The sequence below is a fragment of the Pelobates fuscus genome, chromosome 10, assembly GCF_036172605.1.
Source record: "Pelobates fuscus isolate aPelFus1 chromosome 10, aPelFus1.pri, whole genome shotgun sequence".
Lineage (NCBI taxonomy): Eukaryota > Metazoa > Chordata > Amphibia > Anura > Pelobatidae > Pelobates > Pelobates fuscus.
In genome coordinates this window covers 28,262,759-28,290,675 of record NC_086326.1, presented here as the reverse complement: position 1 = coordinate 28,290,675, position 27,917 = coordinate 28,262,759, and the positions used below count along the sequence as shown (strand labels likewise).

The 27,917-nt window shown below is 42.2% G+C and overlaps 1 protein-coding gene across 1 annotated transcript in view; it reads left to right on the top strand.

Moving 5' to 3' along the window:
* The window catches only part of ADGRA1 (adhesion G protein-coupled receptor A1), a 583,487-nt gene that overhangs the window by 79,781 nt on the left and 475,789 nt on the right, over positions 1–27,917 (top strand). The gene's annotated exons all lie outside the window — the stretch shown is intronic.

The window sequence follows — 27,917 nt, the reverse complement described above, 5'->3', positions numbered from 1 at the left end:
CAACTCTTGAATGTGTTACACTTGACAATGTTCTAGTCTGGTTGATTTACTGATCAAAAAAAAACATGGTGAACCAGAAAGACCACGGACTCATGACAAATAGTTCTATAAATAAAAAAAGAGAAACAAGAGAAACATTTCATCGAATGTATTTTCACACAGCAGAAACAGAGGCGTTCAAAAACAATTTGCAAGACTCTTCGTCTTTCGTTCAAATGTCCTCCTTGTGCTCCGTCACGTTGAAGATAATGCAGTTTCTGTTTAATCCACTTATTTCACCTTTAAAATAATGACTGGAAGCTTTTTGCAATAATTTGCATTATTAATATTTTTTTTTTATTTTTTTTTTAACTCCTTACCGGGAAGATTTATGAGCACATCATTATTTTGGATAATCTCTAACACATTTAGATTTTAGGTGCAAGGTTGTTACATAAGGGTGAAAATGAAAATCTAATTGGAAGACAATACAACTTAGATACAAAGTGAACACCAACGTTACACACATTTATTTGAAGGACATAAGGAATAGGCAAAAGTACTCACCGATGATATACAGAAGTCCTCCCACGATGCCAACTGCACCCAAATCTTTAGATTTAAGGTTTCCATTAATTCACAGTTTTACCACTTAATCTTTGATCACAAGAGGTTGTAGAAATGGACACTTTAAACCAAATATCAATAGCCAAATAGTTTATGATTGACCTTCTTTATTCCTTCAATAGCCACTCGGCAGCTGATTTAACATCAACTTACCAAATTAAACCAAAACGTTTACCTGGTTACTAATCCAAACCCCGATGTGCTCTTTCAAATCATAGATGCAATGCCCATTAAAGATTACTCTCACATGTTCAGGTAATCAACCTAAGTGAGTGCTATGCTAACAATTCATTTAGCAAATTTTCTGTTTGTTTCACGGTTGTAAACATTTGGTGTTTAGGGTTCAGTTGAATACATGTAAACACTGTTTAAGCTCATGGGCTTCTCTTCTTGGTAATAGTATCATAATTATAATTTACTTACCAGCACATACAGGGTGTTGACTTCAAATAATTTAAAATACATTTAAAATTAAACGAACACTCCGGTCACATAACAACCTCCAGCGCTGATCTCAAGGTTCCCCCGGCGTCATCCAGCTTTTCTATCTTATTTACAGTAAGCACAGAGTGCCGCCAGGCAGGGGTGCCTCTGATTGGCTAGAGCGAATCAGTATTGTGCTAAAGCCAATCAGTAGATTCCCATTCATAAAAAGGCAAAAAGACAAAATAGCCAAACTCTAAAAAATTCTCTAAGTCCTTCCAGGTAGGCTACCATGACCTAAAATTTGAAATTCACTATGAATTCACTTTGAATTCCAAATTTAGTAACTAACCTTTTAAAGTTGTATGAAAGTGAGAATGATTCTCTTAATTAATGTACATCAGACACTCTAACATAAATAATGACCAGTTCCATTATATTAAAATATATTAACTTCTCCTAAACTCTATAATATGCTGCCAAAAGACTCCCATTGTTTCCCAATTAGACATACAGGTGATACTGAAAAATTAGAATATCGTGCAAAAGTTCATTTATTTCAGTAATGCAACGTAAAAGGGGAAACTAATATATGAGATATTTGAGATAGATGCATTACATGCAAAGCAAGATAGTTCAAGCCGTGATTTGTCATAAGTGCGATGATTATGGCTTACAGCTCATGAAAACCACTTTTTGTAATTTTCCACATAAAATAAAATATCTAAAGTTTGAAAATCACCAAATTTGACCAAATCAGGTGAAAATATAAGCAATCGCTTATAGTAAATCTAAGGGATTAAGATGCTTTATTTTTAAAATATAGCCAAGTGGAGGGTATAAGGTCCTCTGTAATAATGTCAAGTGACACTTGAGGAATCCCCAGGAGGAGGGATGAAACTAGCTATGACATCAGTCTCCGTCTGGCAGCGAGAGAGGGTCTCTCTGTTAGATGCCGAGCACATAGAAGTCTGCACTGGTACAAAGTAATGGGCAAGTTTCCAGGAATTACAGAGGAGTTTTGTTGCATTGTTACTTTTGTCTTGTTATATTGCAGACATGATTCATTTCGGAAGAGAACTTTATACCCTCCACTTGGCTGTTTTTTAAAATTTATTTTGGTTTGAAATAAAGCTTGGTGCTAACAGGATTCTGGCGATTCTGTCGTCCGTGTTTAGTATTGATAACCCCTTCTGGATCCAATGATTTCCAGGTGCCCAGCTGTCTAAGTGGCACACGGCCACTCTTTGTTTGTGAGTTGATTCATATGGGATTGCACTGGGAGGGTACATATTTTAAATGATATTGCATTTACTACACATTGCATTGGAGGAATAAAAACAGAAACATGTGTTGCTTCTGTTTCTCCAACTAGACATACTTGTTCAATGACAGTATAGGTCAGACATTTTATTAAAAGATATGAGTACACACAACAGTGTGGATATCTAGAGCTAGTTATATTTTTCCGCTCTCACAAACACATATTTAGTTTAGTTCTCCATGTAGCCCCATACTCCTCTGGAAGGTCGCACTGAAATTGGTCGCATTGAGGAGATGCAATGCGTGCCGGTGACAGACGTCCCACACTCAAAATCCCATTGGCCAGTCCAAAACCTTTGTTCCAAGCTGGTTAATGAAGCTGCTGGATGTGGTGTGACACCTCTGGACAAACAGACTCCAAGCACCATCACCACTTCAAATCAAATCACTGAAGTAATTACATGAAGCTTGAACCAACCCTTTAACAATCAGGGTTTGTGACCATTCTATTTTAATGCACAATTTTTCTGCTCCTACATAGGTGTATAGGAGATGCACTTTAAACTGGAGCATGTTCAATATTATAGGTCACATGTTACATAGTTACATAGTTACATAGCTAAAAAGAGACTTGCGTCCATCAAGTTCAGTCTTCCTCACATATGTTTTTGCTGTTGATCAAGAAGAAGGCAAAAAACCCAGTCTGAAGCGCTTCCAATTGTGCCACAAACTAGGAAAAAATTCCTTCTTGACCCCAAAATAGCAGTCAGATATCTCCTTGGATCAAGCAGCTATTACCCCACTAATTAGAAATGATATCCCTGTATGTTATGTTTTTGCAAGTATTTATCCAATTGAAGTTTTAACATCTGTATAGACTCTGACAAAACCACCTCTTCAGGCAAAGCATTCCATATCCTTATTGCTCTTACTGTAAAAAAAACTTTTCTTTGCCTTAGAGGAAATTGCCTTTCTTCCAGCGTAAATGTGTGACTTTGTGTCCTATGTATAGCCCTGTTTATGAATAGATTTCCAGATAATGGTTTGTACTGGCCCGAATATATTTGTATAATGTTATCATATCCCCTCTCAGGCGCTGTTTTTCCAAACTAAAGAAATTTAAATGTTTTAACCTTTCTTCATAACTAAAATGCTCCATTCCTTTTATCAATTTTGTAGCTCGTCTCTGCACTTTTTCTAGTGCCATCTCGAGAATTTATGCCCCTATTTATACATGACAAAACCTTAATGGCCTTAGGAACGGCAGATTGACATTGCATATTGCTGCCTAATTTGTTGTCTATAACAATTCCCAAATCCTTCCCGTGTATGGTTATCCCTAGTTCACTACCATTTAGGGTGTAACATGTGCACAAATGTTTTTTTATGCTATAAATGCTCATATATACACACACACACACACACATTATATATGCTAACATAAATGCTAAAATGCAATCATGCAAACATTATTCACGTGATACAGACTTCAATTTTACGTGGGTTTGACGGGCCTCTCTATGCTCTGCATACTGGCTGGGATTTTAAGTGCAGGATACTTGAATATACAAGCAGTTCTCTGTAACGGGATGTTTCTGCAGTTGAGGAGTGAATGAACTAATTACATAACACCAATAAAGCATTTTAATGACTTGTTTCATCCTTTAAACAGATTCTCTTTATCTGTTCATTTGTTCTAGTGGCCGTTATAGTGTATTCAGCACATCTGACTAAGCAGGAAATAGCTACTTTTCTTAACTATTTATAGAGGCATCCGCAAAACTGCCCTTCAGATTTGTACGGCAAACCCTGGCAGTCCATTTAGTGAAATGACTTTTATTAGGTATTGTGTAATTGAAACTATATAATTTCTTTGTAATTGTGCTGTATAATTAGATTGTGTAATTGAAGCCACATAACGCACTGTATAATTGAAACCAGTACCCAAAAAAGTAACAGCTGGATAGGAGGTGGGGAACAAGGAGAAACTTTCATTGAAAGAAAGTGCTTGCTGTCTGATTGTGTTCAAAAGGGAACACGTACCATTGATGCACAGCAAATTATGGATGGTGATTATAAAATGTGATTATAAAAATGGTGATTATAAAATTGTCTTATGTTAATATTCTGCCATATTTTTTTACATTCACGTTTTATTTTTATTTTTATTTTTCGCTTTTGAACACTTACAATGTATTACAAGTGAAAAAATGGAACAAAGAGGACTGTAGGCATAGTTGGTTAAACCGTATCCGATGACTTCATAGAAACGTACATCTTCAATAAAAATGTAAGCAATACAATCAAATCAGGAAAAGTCATAGCTGTAATTTGTAAGTGTACTTTACACACTTTTCACTCAACAACATGTAATATTTAATGACACATAGAGCATTAATGGCATAGAGGATATAAACCTAAATCTAGGAAAAGTCTACATTGTGTCTAGAAGTATTAATCCTGAAACAAATCAAATAATTGATGGCAGGTGGGGAGAAGGAAATGAAACTAAAATAAAAATATGAACAATTAAAATTTTGGGCATCATTGTCACAGTTTAATATCCATGAGTCCAAGGATTTCGGGCTGTATGTTTGAAACATTAAGTTGATACAATATTAGATGTATAACAATGTTTAAATATCTGATTTTTTGGCATTGGTAAGGAACCTGATGGCTTATTAACGTCTCTATGCGTAATGAAGGCTTCTGCTGCTAGTGGCAACAAAACTCTGTAGTGTGCTCATTGTGTACAGAGCACTCAACCCATGCACTTCCATGCATGGACTGAGGTCAGGCACCGGTTGTCGGAATGTAGCCAGGACTTTGACATACAAACTGAGTGGTATGGGGTGGGGTAACATTTTTCAACCTTCAGTAGAGGGGCAGAGGGACTGAATGGAGCCCTACCAGAGGAACCAGTTTCTATGCAGTGTGAAAACTAAAGTTTGTGTATAAGTGAAGGTAAAAGGGTCATTATAGTCCAAATTGATTAATAGCCTAGATTAGTAAATGAAAGTTAGAAGACAATATATAGTATTTTGGAAGTGCAGAGTGTGTTTATTTTCTGAAAATATCATAGCTTCTAATCAGGGCCGGACTGGGAAAAAAATTAGGCCCGGGCATTTTTCAATCAGAGTGGCCCCCTAAGAAGGGGGCAGGGCCTGAGAGGGTGTGTTTTGTCATCACTAATGACAAGCACGCCCCCTCTCAAAGTGAGCATGTTGGTTCAATGCGCAGAGCCGCGCTGAAGAGCTCTGGCATTAGAAAAAGGCCCTGTATTTGTTCTGCGCAGTGCAAGCAAATTTAATAACATGCTTGCGCTGTGTTTGCTTTTAAATTGTCTCTGGTGTCTCCACAAGTGGGATACCAGAGGACAAAAAGGCCAGGAAAGTGTATGGTGCATGTGCTTGGAGCCTGCTTGTGGGATTGCGTGTGTGTAGAGTGTGGTGTGGTATTGTGTAAATAGGTCAATTTCATTTGTGTTTGTGGTGTAATATGTGTGGCTAGGGGCTGTAGAGTGTGTGTATAGGGGGCATGGTGTTATAGGGGATGTAGCGAGTGTGTGTTTAGAGAATGTTGTATGTGTTTGCTGACACAGAATGTAGTGTGTGTGTAGGTGGTGCAGTGTGTGTGTGTGTAGGAGATCTAGTGTGTAAAGGACCCAGAGTGTGTATAGGAGATTGTGTGTGTGTGTGTATAGAGGATTAAGAGTGCATATAGGGTAAGGGATCTAGCGTGTATCTGAAGCGTAATGTGTGTAGTGCTGTAGTGTGTGTGTGTATATATATACATATATATACACACATATATATATTTGGATGTATTGTATGTGTGAGGGGCGCAGTGTGTGTGTATGTAAGAGGGGTGCTGTGTGGGAGGGTGTTTTTATCTGCCGTCACATTCTAATTTTTTTGTCTGTTAACTCACTGAGGGTTATTTATATATTATATATATATATATATATATATGTGTGTGTGTGTGTGTGAGCGAGGGTGCTGTCTGTCTGAGGGTGCTGTGTGCTGTGTGTCTGAGTGTGCTGTGTGTCTGAGTGTGCTGTGTGTCTGGGTGCTGTGTGTGTCTGGGTGCTGTGTGTGTCTGAGGGTGCTGTGTGTGTCTGGGTGCTGTGTGTGTCTGAGTGCTGTGTGTGTCTGGGTGCTTTGTGTGTGTCTGAGGGTGCTGTGTGTGTCTGGGTGCTGTGTGTGTCTGAGTGCTGTGTGTGTCTGAGGGTGCTGTGTGTGTCTGGGTGCTGTGTGTGTCTGAGTGCTGTGTGTGTCTGGGTGCTGTGTGTCTGGGTGCTGTGTGTGTCTGGGGGTGATGTGTGTGTCTGGGTGCTGTGTGTGTCTGACTGCTGTGTGTGTCTGAGGGTGCTGTGTGTGTCTGGGTGCTGTGTGTGTCTGAGTGCTGTGTGTGTCTGGGTGTTGTGTGTCTGGGTGCTGTGTGTGTCTGGGGGTGATGTGTGTGTCTGGGTGCTGTGTGTGTCTGAGTGCTGTGTGTGTCTGAGGGTGCTGTGTGTGTCTGGGTGCTGTGTGTGTCTGAGTGCTGTGTGTGTCTGGGTGCTGTGTGTCTAGGTGCTGTGTGTGTCTGGGGGTGATGTGTGTGTGAGTGTGATTTTTTTATTTAAATGTAATTTTAATAATTTTTTAATAATTATTTTTTATTAATAATAATAGTAAAAAAGTTATATCCCCCCCTCCCTTCTTACCTTTAGCCTGGGAGGGGGGGAGGGGGCGTTTTGCCTGGGAGGGGGGGGGAGCCGTTTTGCCTGGGAGGAGGGGGGAGCCGTTCTGCCATTGGAGAGCCATGCTGCCTGATCCCTGGTGGTCCAGTGGTGAGAGTGAACTCTAGCCTGCAGGCTAGAGTTCACTCTCGCGAGATCTGAGCGTTGCCACGGTAACCGCGGCAACGCTCAGAATCCCGCGAGAGGACCCGGCGGAGCTGCTGGATAGAGCTCCGCCGGTCCTCTCCTCCCTCCCTCTCTCACACCCCAGCAAGCGGCCGCCTGGAAGTGTCTCTGGGTCGGTAAAGAGAGATCTTTGATCTCCCCACCGGCCCATGGAGACACACAGCAGGGCTGGCGCTTGGGTAGCGCTGGCCCTGCAGGAGCCGGCCGGGGAGATCCTGTGATCTCCCTGCCGGCCTCGGCCCCACGGCCATCGCGGCCCACCGGGCATTTGCCCGGTATGCCCGATGGCCAGTCCGGGCCTGCTTCTAATAAGATAAAGGAGAATGAAAGGTCTTCTTCAAACTCGCTTTACATCCACAAGGACTGTGTGAAGAATTTCTTTCTTCACATACTGTAGCCATCTACGTATAGCTGCCACTGGTCTTTTATGGTTTGTGCAGGTTCAATTGTAAATTTTTACATAAAATTTATATGTTTATGTATATTATACGTGATGATTGGTTTAATAAGCCTTCATCAATAAAACCACCAGATCCTACATTCATTAGAGTCTGTAGTATATTTGCTCTGAGTACCTAGACTATAAATCTAATTCTAATGTATTTTTTTTTATTTACTGGGAAACATGTCTGCAGATGCTCTCCAACCATGTGTGTAGATTCTCAACTGCAAAAGTGTAGCGTTAAATGTCGGCAGAAAAAAATAAGCAAAATGAAACGGGTTATATCAGGATTTAATTTAAACTAACACATTTTGAAATAGCTCCTGCTCGAAGTCTTGTGATCTGTTAGCCCCTTATTTATGACCAGATTCCAAGTTAGAACATTGATCATGTTCTTTTTGTTGAGACCTTGTAACATAGTAGAGCACGTTCCCTTAAAGGGGAGCAGACACTTCTCTGTAATTTAACATTGACTAAAACATTCAAAATGACCTATAATTGTTAATTTATTTTTTCCTTGAGATGCTCCATTTTAAAAAAGAATTCTATTAAAGATTTAGCAAATTACATCACAGTCATTGTCAGTCTAGGCACAGTTCGCTCACAAATATACATTAAAAACTGCTATATCTACAAAAAAGCAAATGAACAGAACATGCAATATTGCCTGCAAATTAACACAAAGATATTTTTTTGATTGCACTTACAAGATGACAGCGTTTAAATCGTCTTAATGGATAATGGGGGGAGCTAGACCTCCTTCCTGGTAATCTCCAAACTCTAGAAGCCATGCACCGGAGTCCAAGTGGACCACCCTCTTGAGCTTCAGTAGAAATTATCTATTTGACAATAAAATGATTATTAAATTAAAATAAAACACGTTTACAAAATAAAAAAAGTCCTACGCATTTCGCTCTCCCCAGATAATTTCTTCAGGGACCAAAATATAAAACAAACAGTAAAATCAATAACAATACAAATGGCAAAATAGCTGCACAGTTGGGTCGTGCATTGATAATGATTAGAAGAAATAGAAACATTGTTTCATTTTTCATTGTATCTACATGCTTTCTCTGTGGTGACTGACAGTCAGGTGAATAGGACAGAGCTAATAACAATGATTGACAGGGAACTAAGATGGAGGCATCCAGATGCAGGATAAAGAGGTGGTGATATCTATTTTTGACTTTATTTTTCATACCTTACAAAAACATATTTGTAAAATAGAGGAGATAAGTAGATATAATACAAAAAATCTTGGCAAGTGACAGTTTCTCTTTAACCCCTTAACCCCTTAAGGACACACGACGTGTGTGACATGTCATGATTCCCTTTTATTCCAGAAGCTTGGTCCTTAAGGGGTTAAGGACCAAACTTCTGGAATAAAAGGGAATCATGACATGTCACACATGTCATGTGTCCTTAAGGGGTTAAAGGAACAATGGAAGTCATTATGTGTGATGTTCTCAACCACATCATGACAAGGAGATTGGAAAAAATGGAAACATTTTGTATATTATGACTGCCCTGTCAAATAACATTTCATGCAGAACTTAAATCCATATTACATATATTCAGTTTCCCTGTTTGGACTTGAGGACACTAGCAATGATGACATTTTGCGATTTGTTTTTACAATCACAATTTTCACCCTTTTCATTAATTGCATCAACACATATAATATACCTTTTTTAAAGGACAAAACTGGCTTTAATTTGACGTGCCCTATACATTTGTATAATAACAAATACAGAAAAACACAGTTTTGGCAATATTTATATTTATACAATCGTTCACATATATTAAGAATCTTTGAAGAGTAATACCCAACAATCCATTCATGAAATTTCAGAATTGTATCAATAAACCAGTGCGTCCAAACATTTTTTTTTTTAAATCATCTTTTGGTGTCTTGAAAAAATTATAAAATCAACTCTAACACAGATCTTAATAAAAACTGAACTTCTGTTCACCCTGCACCCCTCAAAAATATATAATGTGTTGTGCGATATGATTCAATGGAGTTAAAAGGTTATGAAGCAGGTGTCTGATGTTCTAGCCAAATAAATAAATAAAACTCAGGTCAGTGGGTATTGAAAATTTCAATCCAGTTAAATACTCAAACCAATTATTTCAACAACTGAGAATAATGTTTGGCTCTCACTCTTTGCTTTACAGAACCATGGGGACTTGTGGAATGTGTAGACTTTATTTGAATTTATGATACGTGCTGTGACCTCTCTCTAAACCTGATATAAGCACTTAAGGAAAGAGTGAAAAATATCTGTAATTACAATAAGTTTGGCTCATATAAATGTACTGTTTCTTGTTATCCCAATATATTTTCTCATTTTTTTCAACAGATTTTGGCAGTTTTAGAGCACACTAACTGCTCACCACAATAGATCGTGGACTGATAAAAAAAAGTACATGTAGAAAAAAGTCTGGATCTTCTAAAAAATAGATAAATATATATTTTTATTGCATTACCTTTTTTTTTTCTTTTCATAAAAATACTGGGATCACTTTCAGTCTGGAATCACATGGTTAGTAGGTTTATCTAATTCAAAATACATTTTAAAAAAAATCAATGTATTCATAGACTGTTACAAAAAAACTTATAAATATAGTAAAGTTATAACATGTTGTGTTCCATGGTTAAAAATGGTATGAGTTTAAACTAAATTGTAGAATATAAGCTTTATATATTTATATAGCTGTTGTTTGCAATGATGTCATACAGTTTCTAATAGGGACAAAGAAAACACATTCTAATAAAATTATATTTTAACTTATTTTACAAATTTCACATTCCCTTTAGAATGTGACTGAAGGGTAATCTACAGTAGAAATTGTGTTAAAAGTTATATAATATAAGAAATATAATGTTCATATAATATAAATGGAATATCCATTGTTTGGCGGTAGCATAGTCACACATAAGCCTGTGTTTAATAATTAACATATTTTTTTGCTTGTTTTTGTTAATTGTAGACAAAATCCCATCTTCAAAATAAGGTGACTTGGTTGAGGGCAATGAATTTAGCTGATTAGGGGCATTTGTTACATTCCTGTTTGTAATGTCTCAACACACTATGAGTAAAGGGTTGCTCAAAGCACCCTAACAACTATAGGTAATGGGGACCAGTTACCTGTAATCCATAGACTAGATTCAGTTAAATAAACTATAAAATGTTTTTTATTTGTTTATTTATTTTTTATATCAGGATATATGTTTATCTATTACTCAAAGGTCACAACCTAATCCAAAAGGATCCTTTGGCCAAAATGAATGCAAAATGGTAAATCACAACATTGACTCAGATTTGGTTTGAGGTCCCAAATTCAGGTCCAGCGACTAAGCTCAGCTGAGATAAAACTAGTTGGAGACTCAAGTAGAAGAACATTGGTGGATTATAAATTACACCTTATTGCCCTGGAGCTAGCTCAACATGCACTAGTTGTTAATTACTTAACCACATAGCTATACTTTTCTAACAATTTAAAGGTCCAATATGCTGTTACATTGTCACTTACCTTTCTACGTCCTTTAAAGATTGTGATGAACAGATAATATATTTAAAATATATATTTTTTTATTTCTTTCATCTTCATCATTCCTCCTCTTGTAAGTCGTTTCCTTCTTATAACTTCTCTTTTTTGATCTGCTTATTAACAATTTAACGTTCCAATATTCTCTTATGTTGTCAACAGTCCCGTTATCATCCTTGAGAGATTATGATAAATACACCATTTATTTAAAAAAAAAAAAAAAATCTCCTATATTCTTTCTCTTCTTGTGACACTTTTTTCTCCTTATACTTTCTCTTTATTGATCTGCTTTTTGAAAGAAAACTACCTTTAAAGGTTTATATCTCTTTAGTTGAGCAACATAATCCATTTTAAAAACTCATTCAATGTATTTTTCTTTTTTTAATTTTACACAAGGATAACATTTCAACAAAAAAGTTTCTTGTATCAGGACTCTAGAAAAGAATCTCACAAAGCTTAGCTATCAGAAATTCTTAGGCAAGATTCATGACAATGGTAAGTAAAAAACAATAAATAATAGTCAATATCAAGCATATATTTAAAAAGAGAAGTCTCTCATCTCTGAGACTTACGGCAGAAAGCCCAAATATTGCCATAATGAAGATAATATATCCATATATGACAACAAAAGCTGTAGAGAAGCCAGCTTTATTGAGAACAAATGTTAGCAGTCGGCACCTACCTGAGGAATGATATGCATTAAATATGATTTAATCCTGTTTACCTTTTAGGACTATTATTCTTAGCTCATTGTGGTCAAGATTGTTGGATTTTATCTAGAATGTGTTGCGGCTATGCTACTTCCGGCTTTGGATATATTCTCCTTATTTGCTTACACTCTAAAAAGTATCTTGTTATGAAGATTAACTCTTCAGGGCACGTTTAGCACTGGCATATTGCCTTTTATAAGAAAATGTTCATCATTATTGAGAAAAACATTATAGTGTAGATCAATATAGATATACAGACAAGGTCTAAAAGCTTATCTAGAGCTTCTCGAGATTCTTTAGAATTTTGAACCATTTTGAATCCGAGATAACCTCAGGTACTTAGCAAATATATTCCACTCATTGTTTCTAGCATACAGGCTTAGATCAGTCTTAACGTGAACTAAGCTGCATATCCAACAATGAAATCTCACAAAACATGATAAATGTTTTATATACTGTTGGTTAAATAAAACCTTAATTGTGTCCTTCCCTATGTGTCCCCATAAGGCTTTAATGAGCATGATATTGAAAGCATAAGCCATGAGCTGCCAGGGTTGAACATATGTTTTTTTTAGAAGCTGAGATTAAAATCACCAATAGAAACAGCAGACAATAATGGACAGGCAGTGAAAATGTCCCATTCTTTAACAAATTCACTAGAAGACTTAATGAAAGAAGGATAACTGTAACACAATGTAAATTGCAAATTTGATCTCTGCAGGAGAAAATTAATCTCTTATCACTATTATTCAGTTACAGAATCCCAATTTTCTGCCTACGAGTACCTGAGCAGACAGAAGAAAATGAAGCATTTTGGAGCATTTATCTTTTTATCGAAATTATATATTGCCAATTACTGAATTTACAGTGTACTGTTGTGGTTATAGTGCTTGATGGATCTTTTAAATTATCCATCAATATTTTTACAGTGTGATCACTGATCAATTGCCTATTTCAAATACAGGAAACATTTTGGTTAAGCTTAACTGTGCTCGTTTCCTGTCTCTTAAACTAACCCATTTACACAGATAGACACACACATGTGGGAGTTAAATAAGGAAAAGGGATCAGGGGTTCAGCAACATTAGTCATGGTGTGTGTAGAAAGGGGGACAAGGACAATAAGCGTGTTATATAATTCTAAATACCAATCATAATATAAACTCTCTGGTTCATCAACAGGAGACATTCAGAGAGAACATGTGACAAAAAATAATGGTTATTTAGTTGCAAAATTGAAAAAAAAAAATACAGGTATAAACCACCCAGATGCAGCGTGTATACAATGGATACAAAACGGTAATTACCCTTCTGGGTTTTAGGTATAACAAAAGGATTCCTCTCAATCCCCAATACAAATAGCAAAAACAGGATATACCTAAGAACATGAACAGAGAAAGAAAAGCTGATAAGGTAATAGCGTTAATTGTAATAAACCCCAATTATTAAGGTTGCACTCACAGAAAATTCAGGCTCGTCAATAATCTGTAGAATGTCACAGATCCAGCAGTGTTCAGATATCCAATAATGCATGTAAAGAGATATAAAGAAACATAGTGCAACGCTGATATAAAATTAAATCACACGCTTTAATGGTTACACGTACAGCATATAAGAAGATAAAAGGCCCATCAATACAACTCTGCATTCTCCGGTCCTAATCTCTGTAGTGTGGAGTATAGGGGTCCTCACAGGTGTTGTAGGCAAAATATGGGGAAGCCGAACGGACGTATTGCGTTCCAGACACACACCATCTACGTCATCATCCCCCACTGACCAATACCCATGATTTCCTGATTGGTGGAACGCATGTGCGTTCCAAAGACAACTACCGGAACTCCATATATGGATAGAGCTGATTGATGGATCTGCAAAAGATGGGAAGAGACAGGCGGATTGGCCGAGAGTAACCTGACACATAAAAGAGGGACTTTCAAATGAGGCTTCGGTCTCAATACAGACTGCAGCATTTTATCTCTTGGACAACTTAGTATTTTTTTTACTCCAGATGAAGTCTAAAGTTACTAGACAAAACGTAACCGGACCGGGCAATGCAGGACCGGGCAATGCAGAGTTGTATTGATGGGCCTTTTATCTTCTTATGTGCTGTAAGTATAACCATTAAAGCGTGTGATTTAATTTTATGTCAGTGTTGCACTATGTTTCTTTATATCTTATTTAGTTGCAGTAATGAGGAAACACGCATGCACGCCATTCGGCAAAACTAAAATTAGAATCCGTGAATTTAGGAGCCTCTGTGTCTTTAATAAAATCATAGATTACTGGTTATTATAGTTGCATTTGTGTCACATATGACTCATTTGTATATCCTCAATTATATTAATGTGATGTCATTTCCTCCGGGGAATGTAAGGTGTGCTGGGAAAGCTATCTCTGCTACTCGAGAAAGCAGAGACAGCACACTTCCTTACATATCTTAGGATAATCAGGGGAGCTCTTTTGCTTCTCCTGCCCCAACGACCAATGCATTCATTTCACACGGTTCCATTTCTGTGTTGTTATGGAAACTTGGTGCAATATTGTCAAACCTTACTTAAAATGTTTGCAATTTGCTTTTCATCTCATTACAATTTATTGTTTGGTGAAAATTCCAGCTGGTTTATTCCATTCACTTGGTTTTACTTGGCATCGTCGTCTTAGGTTAAACTCTTATCTCACCAAATAAATTGTTCTATCTTGGCTCCAAATTGACCAGGGATCGTGCTGTGGTCAAAGCCCATGTTTCAAAACCAAACTGGAAGATAGTCATCAAGAGATATCACAAGTAGCTATTAAAGTTGTAGAAAACCAGTGACCAGCTGACCACAGTAACATCAAACCCTCAATCAGTCAGAAGAGGGGAAAGAAAATGCCTTGTCTCCAAGACTTCAGAATGAGGTGGAACTAGCCCTAACCCACAAACAGTTCTCACACTCAGAAACAGCTAAAGTATATGTGACATTGTAACATTGGGATAATGGGTCACCTGAGGTCCCATCCGGGAAGAAAGAAAACGGTTTGAAAAATTATGATCTTCTGCCTCATTTAGATTTCCTAACCAAGTTTTTTATTTTCTGCTAAATAAGACAAATATTGTGCCCCATTACCCATCTACGAAAGATCATAGCCCCAGCATACATATTTTTAAAGAAATTTGCATTATTAAAAACTGAACATATGTTTATAAAATCAGAACAGGTTGCTGGCTATCATTAAGCAACTTAATACATGCATAGTTCATAAAAATAATCAAATAAATATTTGTATGTTTGTTTCTTACTGTTGTTGTTTCCAAATCTTATTTCTGTGAACTGAACCACACTTTGCTTTACTGCCATAGTAAACTCAATTACAATTATCGTTAGTCGTGTCCTGAAACTATATCCACTCTTGCTCACAAGAAAAAATTCAGTTAGGAGCATAAAGGGCCGTCTTTAAAGGGGGGCAAATGGGGCAGCTGCCCTGGGCCCAGTTACTCCTGGGGGGCCCAACGTAGCTGCCCCGTGGGCCCCCTGCTGGTGTCCAAACCCTGTGGGCTGCGGCACTTGATGTAATCAGAGGCCCCCGGCCCTTTCAGAGACTGGGCTCCTTTTATGCAGCTTGCTGGGAGGAAGTGAGGTGAGATCACTTCCTTCCAAGTAACTCAGTGCCGCTGGCGAGTAAGAGAAGGTTGAGGAGGCATACACAGGGGCAGGGGAGGGACTAAGGAAGTCAGACTCCCATCAGCCTTGGCCATCCACCTTCCACTGAACCCTAGGGAAGTCCCCCTTCCGTACCAAAAAGGTAAAATATGGTGTAAATTGATATATGTGTGTGTACCTGGGTCTGAGTCAGTGCATCTTGCTATATGTGTGTTTTTGGCTGTGTGTGTGTGTGTGTATCTGACTGTGTGTATGTCCATGTGTGTGTGTGTGTGTGTGCATCTAGCTGTGTGTGTGTACATCTGGCTGTATGTCTGTGTATCTGGCTCTATGTGTGTGTGTATGTGTACTTGACTGTGTGTGTGTATCTGGCTGTGGTGTGTGAATTTGTCTGTGTGTGTATGTATCTGGCTGTGTTTGTGTCAATGTGCTTCTGGATTTGTGTGTGTATCTGGCTGTGTATCTAGCTGTATGTGTATCTGGCTGTGTTTGTGTCATTGTGTGTACCTGGCTGTGTGTGTGTATCTATCTGTCTGTGTGTGTTTCTGGCTATATGTGTCTATCTGTGTATGTACATCTGTGTGTATGTGTATCTGTGTGAATGTTTACCTGTTTATGTGTACTTGTGTGTCAATGTGTATCTGTGTGTGTGTGTGTGTGTGTTTATGAGCTGTTTAGTGAATAAAGACCTTTGCAACACAATATGTATGTAGGAGTACTTTTATTACATATTTGTAATCACAGTTTTAAAGTAAATATTATATACCTACAAAAGTACCAATGCTAGGTGACAAAAAAAAAACAGTGGCATCAGCCCAAGGGTAAATGTATAGCCATTCCCAAAACACTGCCGTATATCACACCCTATGTCCAACCCTAAACCCTAAAAAAACAATGAAAGGATAACATTGCCCTTGGTAGCAAAGTACAGTTTGCTAGATTTGGAAACTCAACCAATTTGGTGACCTTTTGAGTTTCTAAATTCTAAATCAAACGTCACCTTCAAATAAACTGAATAGTGCGATAGCGGGGACATTTAGGTTGATTCTGAGTTTGGAATTAGTTTTGCAGTGTCTACTGCCACAATAACACCACCTTTGTATCACAAATTTACAGTTTGAGAGGTTTTATTAATTACAAGGTCACTACAGGCACCTTTTTTTCCTTTACTTGTCCTTTAATTTTTAAAATCCAATGTCACTGGAGCAGTAATCAGCCTATGTTTATCTGATACATGATTTCATTGCTCCATTAGTTATATGAACACTGTTCACTTTTTTTTATTTTTTATTATTCTTTATTTATTTCATTTTTTGTGAAACAAGGGATGGGGTTACAGAAAGGAAGGGAGGCATCAAAAAGTAAATTTCTTCGGTTTTTTTCGTAGCTATGTTGAGCCTATTGCACACATTACAGTGAAATTCCGTACAGGTTAACCTTTTTTAGGGTGCACATGCCATGTAGAGGTCTTGACCTCTAGCCCTTTTGGGTGTCCTGGTGTATGTGACCTTATTGTTTGTTTGTGGTGGGTTTGGCCTGTTGGGTGCTGAGCAGGAGGTGCATTGCTATGGGTTTTTGTGTGCAGGGTTTTTAGGTGCCTGTACTTGGGCTTCCAATCGTCGTGTGTGTCGGAGGGGGTATTGGGTGAGGTGTAGCTTGGGGTTGATATGTAACTTGGAATTTGGGTTCCGTGTACAGGGTGAAACTGTTGGGTGTATGTGTTGTGTGTTGTGTGATAGTGTGTGTCTTCCTTCGTGTGGGGTAGTGTCGCTGGTACGAGGTTCTTTCCTCGTGAGTTTTAGTCGTGAGGTTCTGCTGGGATCTGGTGGGTTGGAAGGTAGGTTGTGGGATTTTTCGGGGAGTTCTGCAGTGCGGTTTTTAGTTCTTGAGCATTGGGGTCTCTTTGCGGAGGGGTGGTGCGTCCGTTACCTCGGGTAGGGCGCATGCGACTCCGCTCTGTTCTGTGTATCTGGCGGAGGGGGCTGCCCCAGAGGTCCGGGTACGTGAGTCTATTTGTTTAGTGGGGCAGAAAGTTGTCCATTCAGTCTCTGTAGGTGCGTCTTGGTTCTGGTCGGAGAGAGGGGGGAACAAGAGGGAGAAAAGAGAGAGCAAAGAAAGGAAAGAGAAGTAGAGAAAGACGAAAGAGAGAGAGAAAAAAAAAGAAAAAAAAAGGGGGGAGGGGGGGTCCAGATTGGGGTATGGGTTCTGGAGGGTGGGGGCATCGGGGTCTCTGGGTGACCTAGGGTGCCAGTGTGGTCCCAATGATCCAGGGGTCCCATATTTTGTGGTAAGATTGTGTGGTGTCATGCGCGAGGGCTGATAGTTTGTCCATTTCCATCGTTTCGCTGATTTTTTTTAATACTTCCAGGGTGGTTTGGAGTGAGTTGCTTCCCCAATGTTGAGCTATGGTTCTCCGGGTGGACAGGGCGACTCGTGCCGCCAGTTTGTTCTGTTCCCTGGTAAGTGAGTCATGTGGTTTTGACAGGAGCCAAATCCAGGGGTCTAGTGGGAGGTTGCTGTATAGAATTCTATTAACTCTGCGCGCAATATCTTGCCATAACCGGGCTATATGCGGGCAGTGCCACCATAGGTGGATGTAAGTGTCTTGTGCGCTGCACTCCTTCCAGCATCTGTCGGAAGTGGTGGTGCGCATTTGTTTCAGTTGTAGGGGGGTGTGGAACCAGCAGAACATCGTTTTATACGCTTGTTCTTTATGAGTGACGAATATGGAGATAGCCGCTGTGGCTTCCCATATGCTCTGCCAGTCTGTTGGATCCTTAGGCGGGCCTATATCTCTCTCCAATGCCGTGGTGTACGTTAATGCGTTGGGGGTGTTGGTGAGGTGTAGGATCCCATAAATGGTGGAAATCTGTCCCTTTTGTACTGGTGTGTTCATGCACATTTTCTCGAAGAGTGTATGAGCGGCCGTGGCCGTGGGTTGGTTAGCTGGGTGGGTTAGGAAGCTCCTGATTTGTAGGAAGCGGAAGTGTTCGAAAGTGGTGTGTGGTGTGTCATTTGGGAGGTTTGCGAAGGGTTGAGGTGCGTTCCTTGGAAAAAGTGATAGAATCGGGTCAGGTTGTTGTCCTCGTATCTTGCAAAGTGTTGTGGGGTCATTCCGGGTTGGAATTGTTTATTTCGGAGTAGTGGCGTTAGTGGGGAGGGATTGTTGGTTATGGCGTATTTCCTGGTTATTCTATCCCAGACTTGGATTGAGTGGGTAATTGCTGGTGATGTGGGGGGAATTTGTGGTCTGTCCTGTTTGGGTAGCCAAAGGTATAGGGAGGGGAAGTCGTGGCCGAAAAGGTCATGTTCTATGTCTACCCATAGTTTGAGCCCCGCCGGGGTGTGGAGGTTTTGGATTTGTGCCATTTGGGCAGCTTGATGGTAGTCCCAGAAGTTGGGGAGTCCCAATCCTCCCTTCTTATGTGGGATATAAAGGGTCGCTCTTTTGATCCTGGCTCTTTTGCCTGCCCATATGAATTTGTCTATTTGGGACTGTAGGGTTTTGAAGTCCGTTCTAGAGATGGGTATAGGTAGAGCCTGGAATAAATACAGAAACCTTGGGAGTAAATTCATTTTGACTGACGCTAGTCGCCCAAGCCAGGAGATTGATAAGTGTTGCCATGTTTCCAGGTCTAGGCTGGCCCTGTCTAGCAATGGGAGGTAGTTAAGTTGATATGTGAGCTGCAAGTCTCGTGGCATATGTGTGCCTAGATATTTAATGCTTTGGGCTTCGCAGCGGAATGGGTACATCCTGTTTAATGCAGACAGTTCATCATTGGGGATGTGGATTGGCAGGGCCTCATTTTTCTGAGATTCAGTTTGTAGCCCGATAGGATTGCGTATTCTTCTAGGAGGGCTAGCAGCGGTGGTAGGGAGGTGTCGGGGTTTGTCTGTGTAAGCAATAAGTCATCGGCATAGGCTATTTTATATTCGTCGTTGCGTATTTTTATGCCTGTTATTGTCGCTGTCTGTCGGATTTTTTTGGAGGAGGGGTTCTAGTGATAGGGCAAAGAGGAGGGGGGATAGGGGGCAGCCTTGCCTTGTGCCGTTGTAGATGAATGAGGGGGGTTGTGAGGGGGGTTGTGCATTGTGGATTAGAAGGTTCGCCGTGGGGTGGGTGTATATACCCCTGATGGAGTCTATAATAGGCTCTGGGAATCCCATCCTCTGGAGGGTTGCAAACAGGTAGGGCCAAAGGACCGCCTTTTCGGCGTCAAGGGAGAGGAGAAGGGTGGGCTGGCGTCGGTGGTTGGCCGTCCAGATCAGGTCGTATGTTCTTCTGGTGTTGTCGCAGGCCTGTCGGTGTGGGATAAAGCCGACCTGGTCTGGATGGATTAATTTGGTGAGGAAGGGTTGAAGTCGGTTTGCTAGGAGTTTTGTGAATAGCTTGTATTCTGTGTTTAGTAGGGATATTGGCCTGTAGTGGCCTGGGTCCTGGGGTCCTTGTGGGGTTTGGGGAGTATGCATTTGTTCGCTCTGAGCATATCTGGGGGAGTGTGTCCCCTTCCAGTAGGGACGTGAAGAGGGTAAGGAGATGCGGTAGGAGTGCCGTCGAGAAGGTTTTGTAGTATAGACCTGGGAATCCGTCTGGTCCTGGGCATTTGTTGGGTTTCAGGGTCTTCAAGGTTATTGCTATTTCTTCTATCATTATAGGTGTGCTTTGGGCCTGTTTTCCTGCCTCCGTAAGGGTAGGCATGGGGATCTGGTTTAAGAAAGCCTCTATTTTTGTCTGCATAGAGGAGGGGTCCTTCCGTATATCTGGGTTATGGTCATATAGGGAGGAGTAGTATTCTTGGAAGGTGGTTGCTATTTGTTCTGGGATGGTGCTTATGTTACCATCCGGGGTTCTGATCTGGGTTATGTGTTTGTTGCGGGTGCGTTTACGGAGTCTATGAGCAAAGAGTGTGTCAGCTTTGTTTGATTTCTCGTAGAACATTTGTCTGGTCATTGTAGGGCCTTCTTTGAGTCTTGTGCAATACAGTTTTGTATTTCTTGTCTGTGTGTGTGCAGTTGCGTCATGAGGGTGGGGGTCGGGTTAGATTTGTGTTGGAGTTCCAACGTTCTGAGGGCGATCAGGTGTGTTTCTAGCTGCTGAAGTTGTAGTTTTTTGTGTGCTGTGTCCACAGCTATCAGCCTGCCCCTTATGACCGCCTTGTGGGGTGCACCGCCCAGAGGGTGCATGCGGATGAGACAGAGCCTTTGCTGGTGTTGAAGTAATCAGTAATGTCTGTTTGGGTCTGGTCTCGGATTGTTTTGTTATGGAGGTGTATGGGGTTAAGCCTCCAAGACCATGTCTTTGTTGTTTGTGGGATTGTGATGGTGAGGGTGGTTTCCGCGTTGTCCGACCAGGTGATTGGGCCTATCGTCGCGTTTGTGATGTGAGGGAGCAGGGAAGGGGACGCCAGGAACATGTCTATACATGACTAGGAGGAGTGGGGGTGGGAGTAAAAGGTGTAGTCCGCGGTGGAGGGATGGAGTAACTTCCATGCGTCTACGAGTTGGGTGCGGGAGACGAATGTCTGTAGCATTTTGTCGTTCCGGGTGGAGGGCGGGGGTCGTGCACGTGGTGTGTTATGTCGCCGTCTGTCCGTTTCCGGTGATAGGGTAGCATTGTAGTCTCCACCCGTAATCAGGTGGTGTGCAGAGAAGAGGCAGAGGTGTGCCTGGAAGGAGCTCCAGAATTGGGCGTTGGGGTGTGTGGGGGCGTAGACAGAGGAGATGGCGTATCTATGTGGTCCCACCTGGCCTACTAGGGTTATGTATCTACCTTGAGGGTCTGGGACTGAGTGTGTAATGGTTAAAGGACAGGTTTTTCGGACCATGATGGCCACTCCGTTAGTTTTGCCCTTGGGGGAGTTTGCTAAGTAGCAGTATTTATAGTGCCTGCTCAGAAGGGGGAATGCCCTTGTTTGTTCGTAATGGGTTTCCTGGAGTAAGATTATGTCCGCCTTGGAGCGATTGGCCCATCGGGTGAGGTGGTGTCGTTTGGCCGGGCTATTAAGGCCTTTGCAATTGATAGAGAGACATGTGAGATGTGCGGGGGAGGGGTTTCCCTTTTTCCCGGGGCCCGGTGTGGGTGGTGTCTGGAGTTGTGATGGCATCTCGGGATGGCTGTGGTTGGGGAGGGGAGTTGGGGTGGGGGGAGGAAGGGGTTGGTGAGAGGGTATATAAAAGAGAGAGAGAGAGAGAAAAAGAAAAGGAAGGGAAAGAAAAAAAGAGGGGGGGATGGATAAGGTTGGTGTGTGTGAGCCTGGTCTTACTTGTACATTGCCAGGCCATCCTGGGGGTCCGGAGTGGTCAGTCTGTACCTCGCTGGTCCAACGAGGAGGTGTGGTGGGCAGCGGAGGGGGAAAGAAGAGGTGGTGTGTCGTGTCCAAGTCTCCCTCCTCCCTGAGCAGTGGTGCACTTGGTTACACACTTGAGCAGCATCTGTAGGCAGAGAACATTGTGTTAGATGTATATATTAGGAATGTGTTCATGTAGGTTATATTAGCGTAGTGGTTTTTCCCCTTGTTTGCAGTCGTAGCGGAGCTAGTAGTGGGGTAAATGCATATGAGGTTTTACATGTGTACAAAACTTGTATACAGAGCAATATTACGGAACAGAAAACATTGCTAACAAAGAAAGATTAAACTGTAGTTAAAAAAACAATAACATTGCATTGAGAACCTTTGATCATTATCACCGCATCAGGTGCAGTGAGGTTTGTGACCTGTCCTGAAGTGGAGGGCTTTTGCTTTGGTCTGGGTTGGTCATACTATATGGGTGGTGGCCCACTTCCAATGGGTTTTTATGAGACAGGCTGATATGTGGGGGAGCGTGTGGGGGTTAACTAAAGGTAGCGGTACCGGGGACTCTCTTCCAGGCTGCGAGCACTGTTTCGTGGATCTAGCGTCAGTTCTTGGGTGTGTTCCCTTGTTGTGTTTCCCTTATCAGGGGTCGTTGCTAGGGTTAATCGTATGGTGTGGCCCTGGAGCCGTTTGTATGTTATGGGGGCTGGCGCCCGGCATATTGTAGGTGGCGCGGGGGGTGGGGGGGCTTCCGTCTACTGGGCTTTCAATTGTCTGGGTCCCCTTGTGTCCCACTCTATCTCTGTCTCGCCGTTTGGCTTCTGGTGTCATCCGTTGGGGGGGTCCAGGTCTCCGCCGGGTTGTGCCATGAGGGTCAATGGTGAACTGCGGTTGGGCCAGGGCAGGAGTCTGGGGGTCTATCATGGAGCCAGCTTAGCGTCTCTGTGTTGACTGACGTCAGGGTATGCCAGTCTGGTGAGGGTGTGTGTCCGGGGTTCCTGGTGTGTTTATGGGGAGCGTGGGTCAGCCCAGGGGAATCTACCTAACCCAGTCGTTTCTGCCCTGTCCCAGAAATACATAATTGCCGCAAACCCTATCAGCAAACCTCGCGGTCCGTACCATGCATCATGTGAACTTTGCAGTGGCCTAACAAGCAAGGGTGCATTATGTTACTCTTTCAAATCCAATAGCGAGGGTGAGGGTGATCGGGGTAGCTGAGTCGCGAGGCCCAAGTTGTACGATCGATAAAAAAAAAATATATATATATATATTTTGTGTCCTCCGGTCTCTGGTGTACATTTCTATTGCATGTATGCTTTTGGGGATCTTGGTGCTTCTCGACGTAACAGGCATTAGGGGGTAGCATGGAGGTCAATGTCATTAAACGTTGGGGTGTTCCAGGTATAGCTTCGGCGTGCCTGTCCCTTGGCGGGGAGAGTATGTAATAAATAAAAATAAATATAAATCCCCCTTTTTTTTACCTCCCTCAGGTTGGTTGTGTGTTCCGTGGTCTCTAGTCCTGGGGCCAGCGGAGTGGGTAAAAATGGTCCTGGGGGTTGGGGAATGTGTCCGTGGGCCTTAGCCGGTGCGGTTGCCCCTGGAGTTGTCCCTGTCTCAGGTGAGTGGGGTAATGGGTGGGGTGGGGAGGCTTGGTGTTACTCACCCGGTCTCAAAGTTTCTGGATTCAGTGGTTGTGGGCCCGGTCCCAGTATTTAGTCACGGTCTTCGGCTTGTGACGGTGCCCGTTTGCGGGGCGTGCCGCGCGGAGATCTGGAGTATCTCTCTCTTTGTGTACGGGGTCTGCCGCCTCTGTCATCGCTGATGGAGGCAGTAGGGTGAGGCCCAGTGAGTCCGCGAATGGGATAATAAAAAGAAGAAAGAAAACCAAAGGTACAAAATATTGTGAATCACCAAAGTGATAATATATAAATGAATATACCGTATATACTCGAGTATAAGCCAAGTTTTTCAGCCCATTTTTTGGGCTGAAAAACCCCAACTCGGCTTATACTCGAGTCAGAGTCTGTATTATGGCAATTTGCATTGCCATAATACAGACTGGGGGAGAAGGGGGCTGGCAGAGCCGTAACTTACCTCTCCTGCAGCTCCTGTCAGCTCTCTCCTCCTCTGCGCCGTCCGGTCAGCACCTCGGTCAGCTCCCAGTGTAAATCTCGCGAGAGCCGCGGCTCTCGCGAGATTTACACTGGGAGCTGACAGAAGAGCTGCACGGACGGCGCAGAGGAGGAAAGAGCTGGCAGGAGCTGCAGGAGAGGTAAGTTACAGCTCTGCCAGCCCCCCTCTCCCCCCCACTGAACTGCCACTGGACCACCAGGGAAGGAGAGCCCCCCTCCCTGCCATATATCAAGCAGGGAGGGGGGACGAAAAAAAAAAATATATAAATAAAATAAGAAATAATAATATAAAAATAATAAGAATAAAAAAAAATTAAAAATAAGAAAAGGGGTATAAGGACCACTATGGGAGGGGGGGGGGGGTATAAGGACCACTATGGGAGGGTGGGGGTGGGTTAAGGACCACTATGGGAGGGAGGGGGGTATAAGGACCGCTATGGGAGGGAGGGGGGTATAAGGACCACTATGGGAGGGAGGGGGGGGGATAAGGACCACTATGGGAGGGTGGGGGTGGGTTAAGGACCACTATGGGAGGGAGGGGGGTATAAGGACCTCTATGGGAGGGAGGGGGGGATAAGGACCACTATGGGAGGGTGGGGGTGGGTTAAGGACCACTATGGGAGGGAGGGGGGTATAAGGACCGCTATGGGAGGGAGGGGGGTATAAGGACCACTATGGGAGGGAGGGGGGGATAAGGACCACTATGGGAGGGTGGGGGTGGGTTAAGGACCACTATGGGAGGGAGGGGGGTATAAGGACCTCTATGGGAGGGAGGGGGGGGATAAGGACCACTATGGGAGGGTGGGGGTGGGTTAAGGACCACTATGGGAGGGAGGGGGGTATAAGGACCGCTATGGGAGGGAGGGGGGGTATAAGGACCACTATGGGAGGGAGGGGGGGTATAAGGACCACTATGGGAGGGAGGGGGGGGATAAGGACCACTATGGGAGGGAGAGGGGGGATAAGGACCACTATGGGAGGGAGGGGGGGATAAGGACCACTATGGGAGGGAGGGGGGGGATAAGGACCACTATGGGTGGGAGGGGGGATAAGGACCACTATGGGAGGGATGGGGGGGATAAGGAACACTATGGGAGGGAGAAGGGGTTAAGGACCACTATGAGAGGGAGGGGGTGGGATAAGGACCACTAGGGGAGGGGAGGGTAAGGACCACTAGGGGAGGGGTGAGTCAGGACCACTGGGGGGGGGGTGAAGGAACACGGGGGTGGGGAGGTAAGGACCACTGAGGGAGGAGGAGGGGAAGTCAGGACATATGGGGGGGGGGGAGGGGGCGGCAAAAAATGTTTTGCCTACGGCGGCAAATATCCTTGCACCGGCCCTGCACACACTGCATTCACACACTGCATTCATACACACACACACTGCATTCATGCACACACACACTGCATTCATGCACACACACACTGCACTCATACACACACGCTGCACTCATACACACACGCTGCACTCATACACACACACATACGCACACACTGCATTCATTATACACACACTGTAAATAAATATTCAATTAATATATTTTTTTTAGGATCTAATTTTATTTAGAAATTTACCAGTAGCTGCTGCATTTCCCACCCTAGTCTTATACTCGAGTCAATAAGTTTTCCCAGTTTTTTGGGATAAAATTAGGGGCCTCGGCTTATATTCGGGTCGGCTTATACTCGAGTATATACGGTAATACAAACTGCAGATGTGTAGAATTATACGAAGTCGAAATTCGAAACTCACAAAATTAAGTTGAAATCAGGCGTATCTCCCTCTATATTGGGAAACTGGACAGTATAGAAGACCTCCAGCGATGAATCTCAATATGAGATGATGACAAATCTTCTAATGCACTCCAAATACAGAAAAGAAAATAGATAGTGCAGATGGTATAAAAAAAACTTAACAATTTTATTGCATATATTGCACTTACAATGTGTCAGAGTAAAATCAGCTTGTCTCCACACTAGGTGGTATTCATAAGCAGCAACTGAACCAATCAGGATGCAGGATCAGGAACAGTAGTAGCAGCACCAAACAATATACAAATAAAAGTTCAGTATAAAAAACAAATAAAACAATTCCGCGAATGGGATAATGTCTGTCGGGCTCGTCAGTATGTGGGTTTGGTTGTCTTTCCGTACCACTAATTTGAAGGGGTGCCCCCACATGTATCGGATGCCGTGATGGTTTAGTGTGAGGGTCAGTTGTCGGAGATCCCTCCGTTTCTTCAGAGTAGATGGGGCAAGGACCTAGTAGAATGCCAGGCGGGCTCCCTGGTGTTGTGGCGGGGTGGTTCTGGCTAGGCTGAGGAGCTTTTCTTTGATTGCAAAGAAATGCAGCCTGACTATGACATCTCTGGGAGTATCTGGGTTCAGTACAGGCGGTCGTAGTGCTCTGTGTGCCCGGTCTAGTAGGAGGTCTTGTGTTGAGGCTTCAGGCATGATTGTTTTAAACAATTCAGTAAGTGTGGTGTGCAGGCCGTATGCTGTGACTGTTTCGGGTAGGCCCCATATCCGAATATTATTTCTTTGGGATCTGTTGTTTAAATCTTCCAAGCTTTCCTCCATGGTTTCTATTTTAGCATGCAGGTAGGCGATGTCTTGGGAGTGTGCTTGGGTGGTGGCAGTGAGATCTTTGATGCATGTCTCTGTGTGATGGGATTTGTTTGTCAGGGCCTCAATGTCTTCTCTCATACCTGAAAGCCTTTTGTCCAGCACTGTCGCCATGTGGAACTTGATATCTGCTGTGGCCTCCTTTAGCATCTTTTGCATGTCGTGCAGAGTCAGTGGGGCATCTGAGGTTCTGGCATATTCATTGTCGTCCGAGTCTGTGCCGTTGTCCTCCACTTGTTGGCGGCAAGATGGCCGCCGTTGTTCTTGTTGCGGGCGGAACATCGTGGCGACCGAAGGCATCTGTTCCTTCTTCTGTTTGCCGCCTCCCATTGGTCTGGGTTGTTGCTGGCTGAGCAAGGTGGGTGTTGAGGGTTCTCTGGGGAAGTTTGAGTGGCCGTGCGTGCGGATGTCGGCGGATTCAATATGCTGGGAAGAGGGAGCTATAGAATTATGCTGCCATCTTCCTGAACGGTCAGGCTCCGCCCCCCACTTTTTTGTTTTTTTTGCATTGTTTATGTATTTTTTAATTTTGACATCTTTCATTTTTACAGTCCATATCTGGGAAGTTTGAGCTCTGGTTTTATTTATTTATATATTTTCAAGTTTCCCGTTTTCTCTTCTAAACCTTAAAGTTTAAAGTCTCAGTGTAGTTTAGACAATTGTCAAGGTCTTAGAGTCTTGCCAAACATATGGGTCCTTTCATTTGTTGCCGCTGATTGAGTGCAAAAGCTTGATATAAAGCACTGTAACAATAAAGTGACAAAGGCTACGGTAGGCTTATTATAAGTTATGGACATTTATGTTTTTGTTTAAGCTATTGTCTCTTTTCTTTTACTATGTCTGTATAATGTTTGTGTATGTATAGTGTTTGTGTATGTAGTGGTTAAGCAATAAAGACTATTCTTTAACCCCTTAAGGACCAAACTTCTGGAATAAAAGGGAATCATGACATGTCACACATGTCATGTGTCCATAAGGGGTTAAAGCAATAGTTTTTGGTGTGCATCCTTTTGTCTATTGATATTTGTTCTTTGTCTTTCGAATGAGTTTCTTCAGGGTAGCACCATGCATCTATTTTAGTATTTACTGTTACATACTTTATGTGCATGTTCACCTTGCAAATATTTTATTTGAAATATATTTTATATAGTTTTTAAAATATAATTTATAGTCACAAAATATAACTATTACTTATGCTTTTGTTCATTGGATGTAAAATGGACAAATCCACTAGAGGCGACACAATGAGCAAGTGGAAACAACAGACATTTAACCTTTTTAGTGCTTTTCAGTGTTTCCCCCAAACACTACAGGGGTTAAGGATAGGTT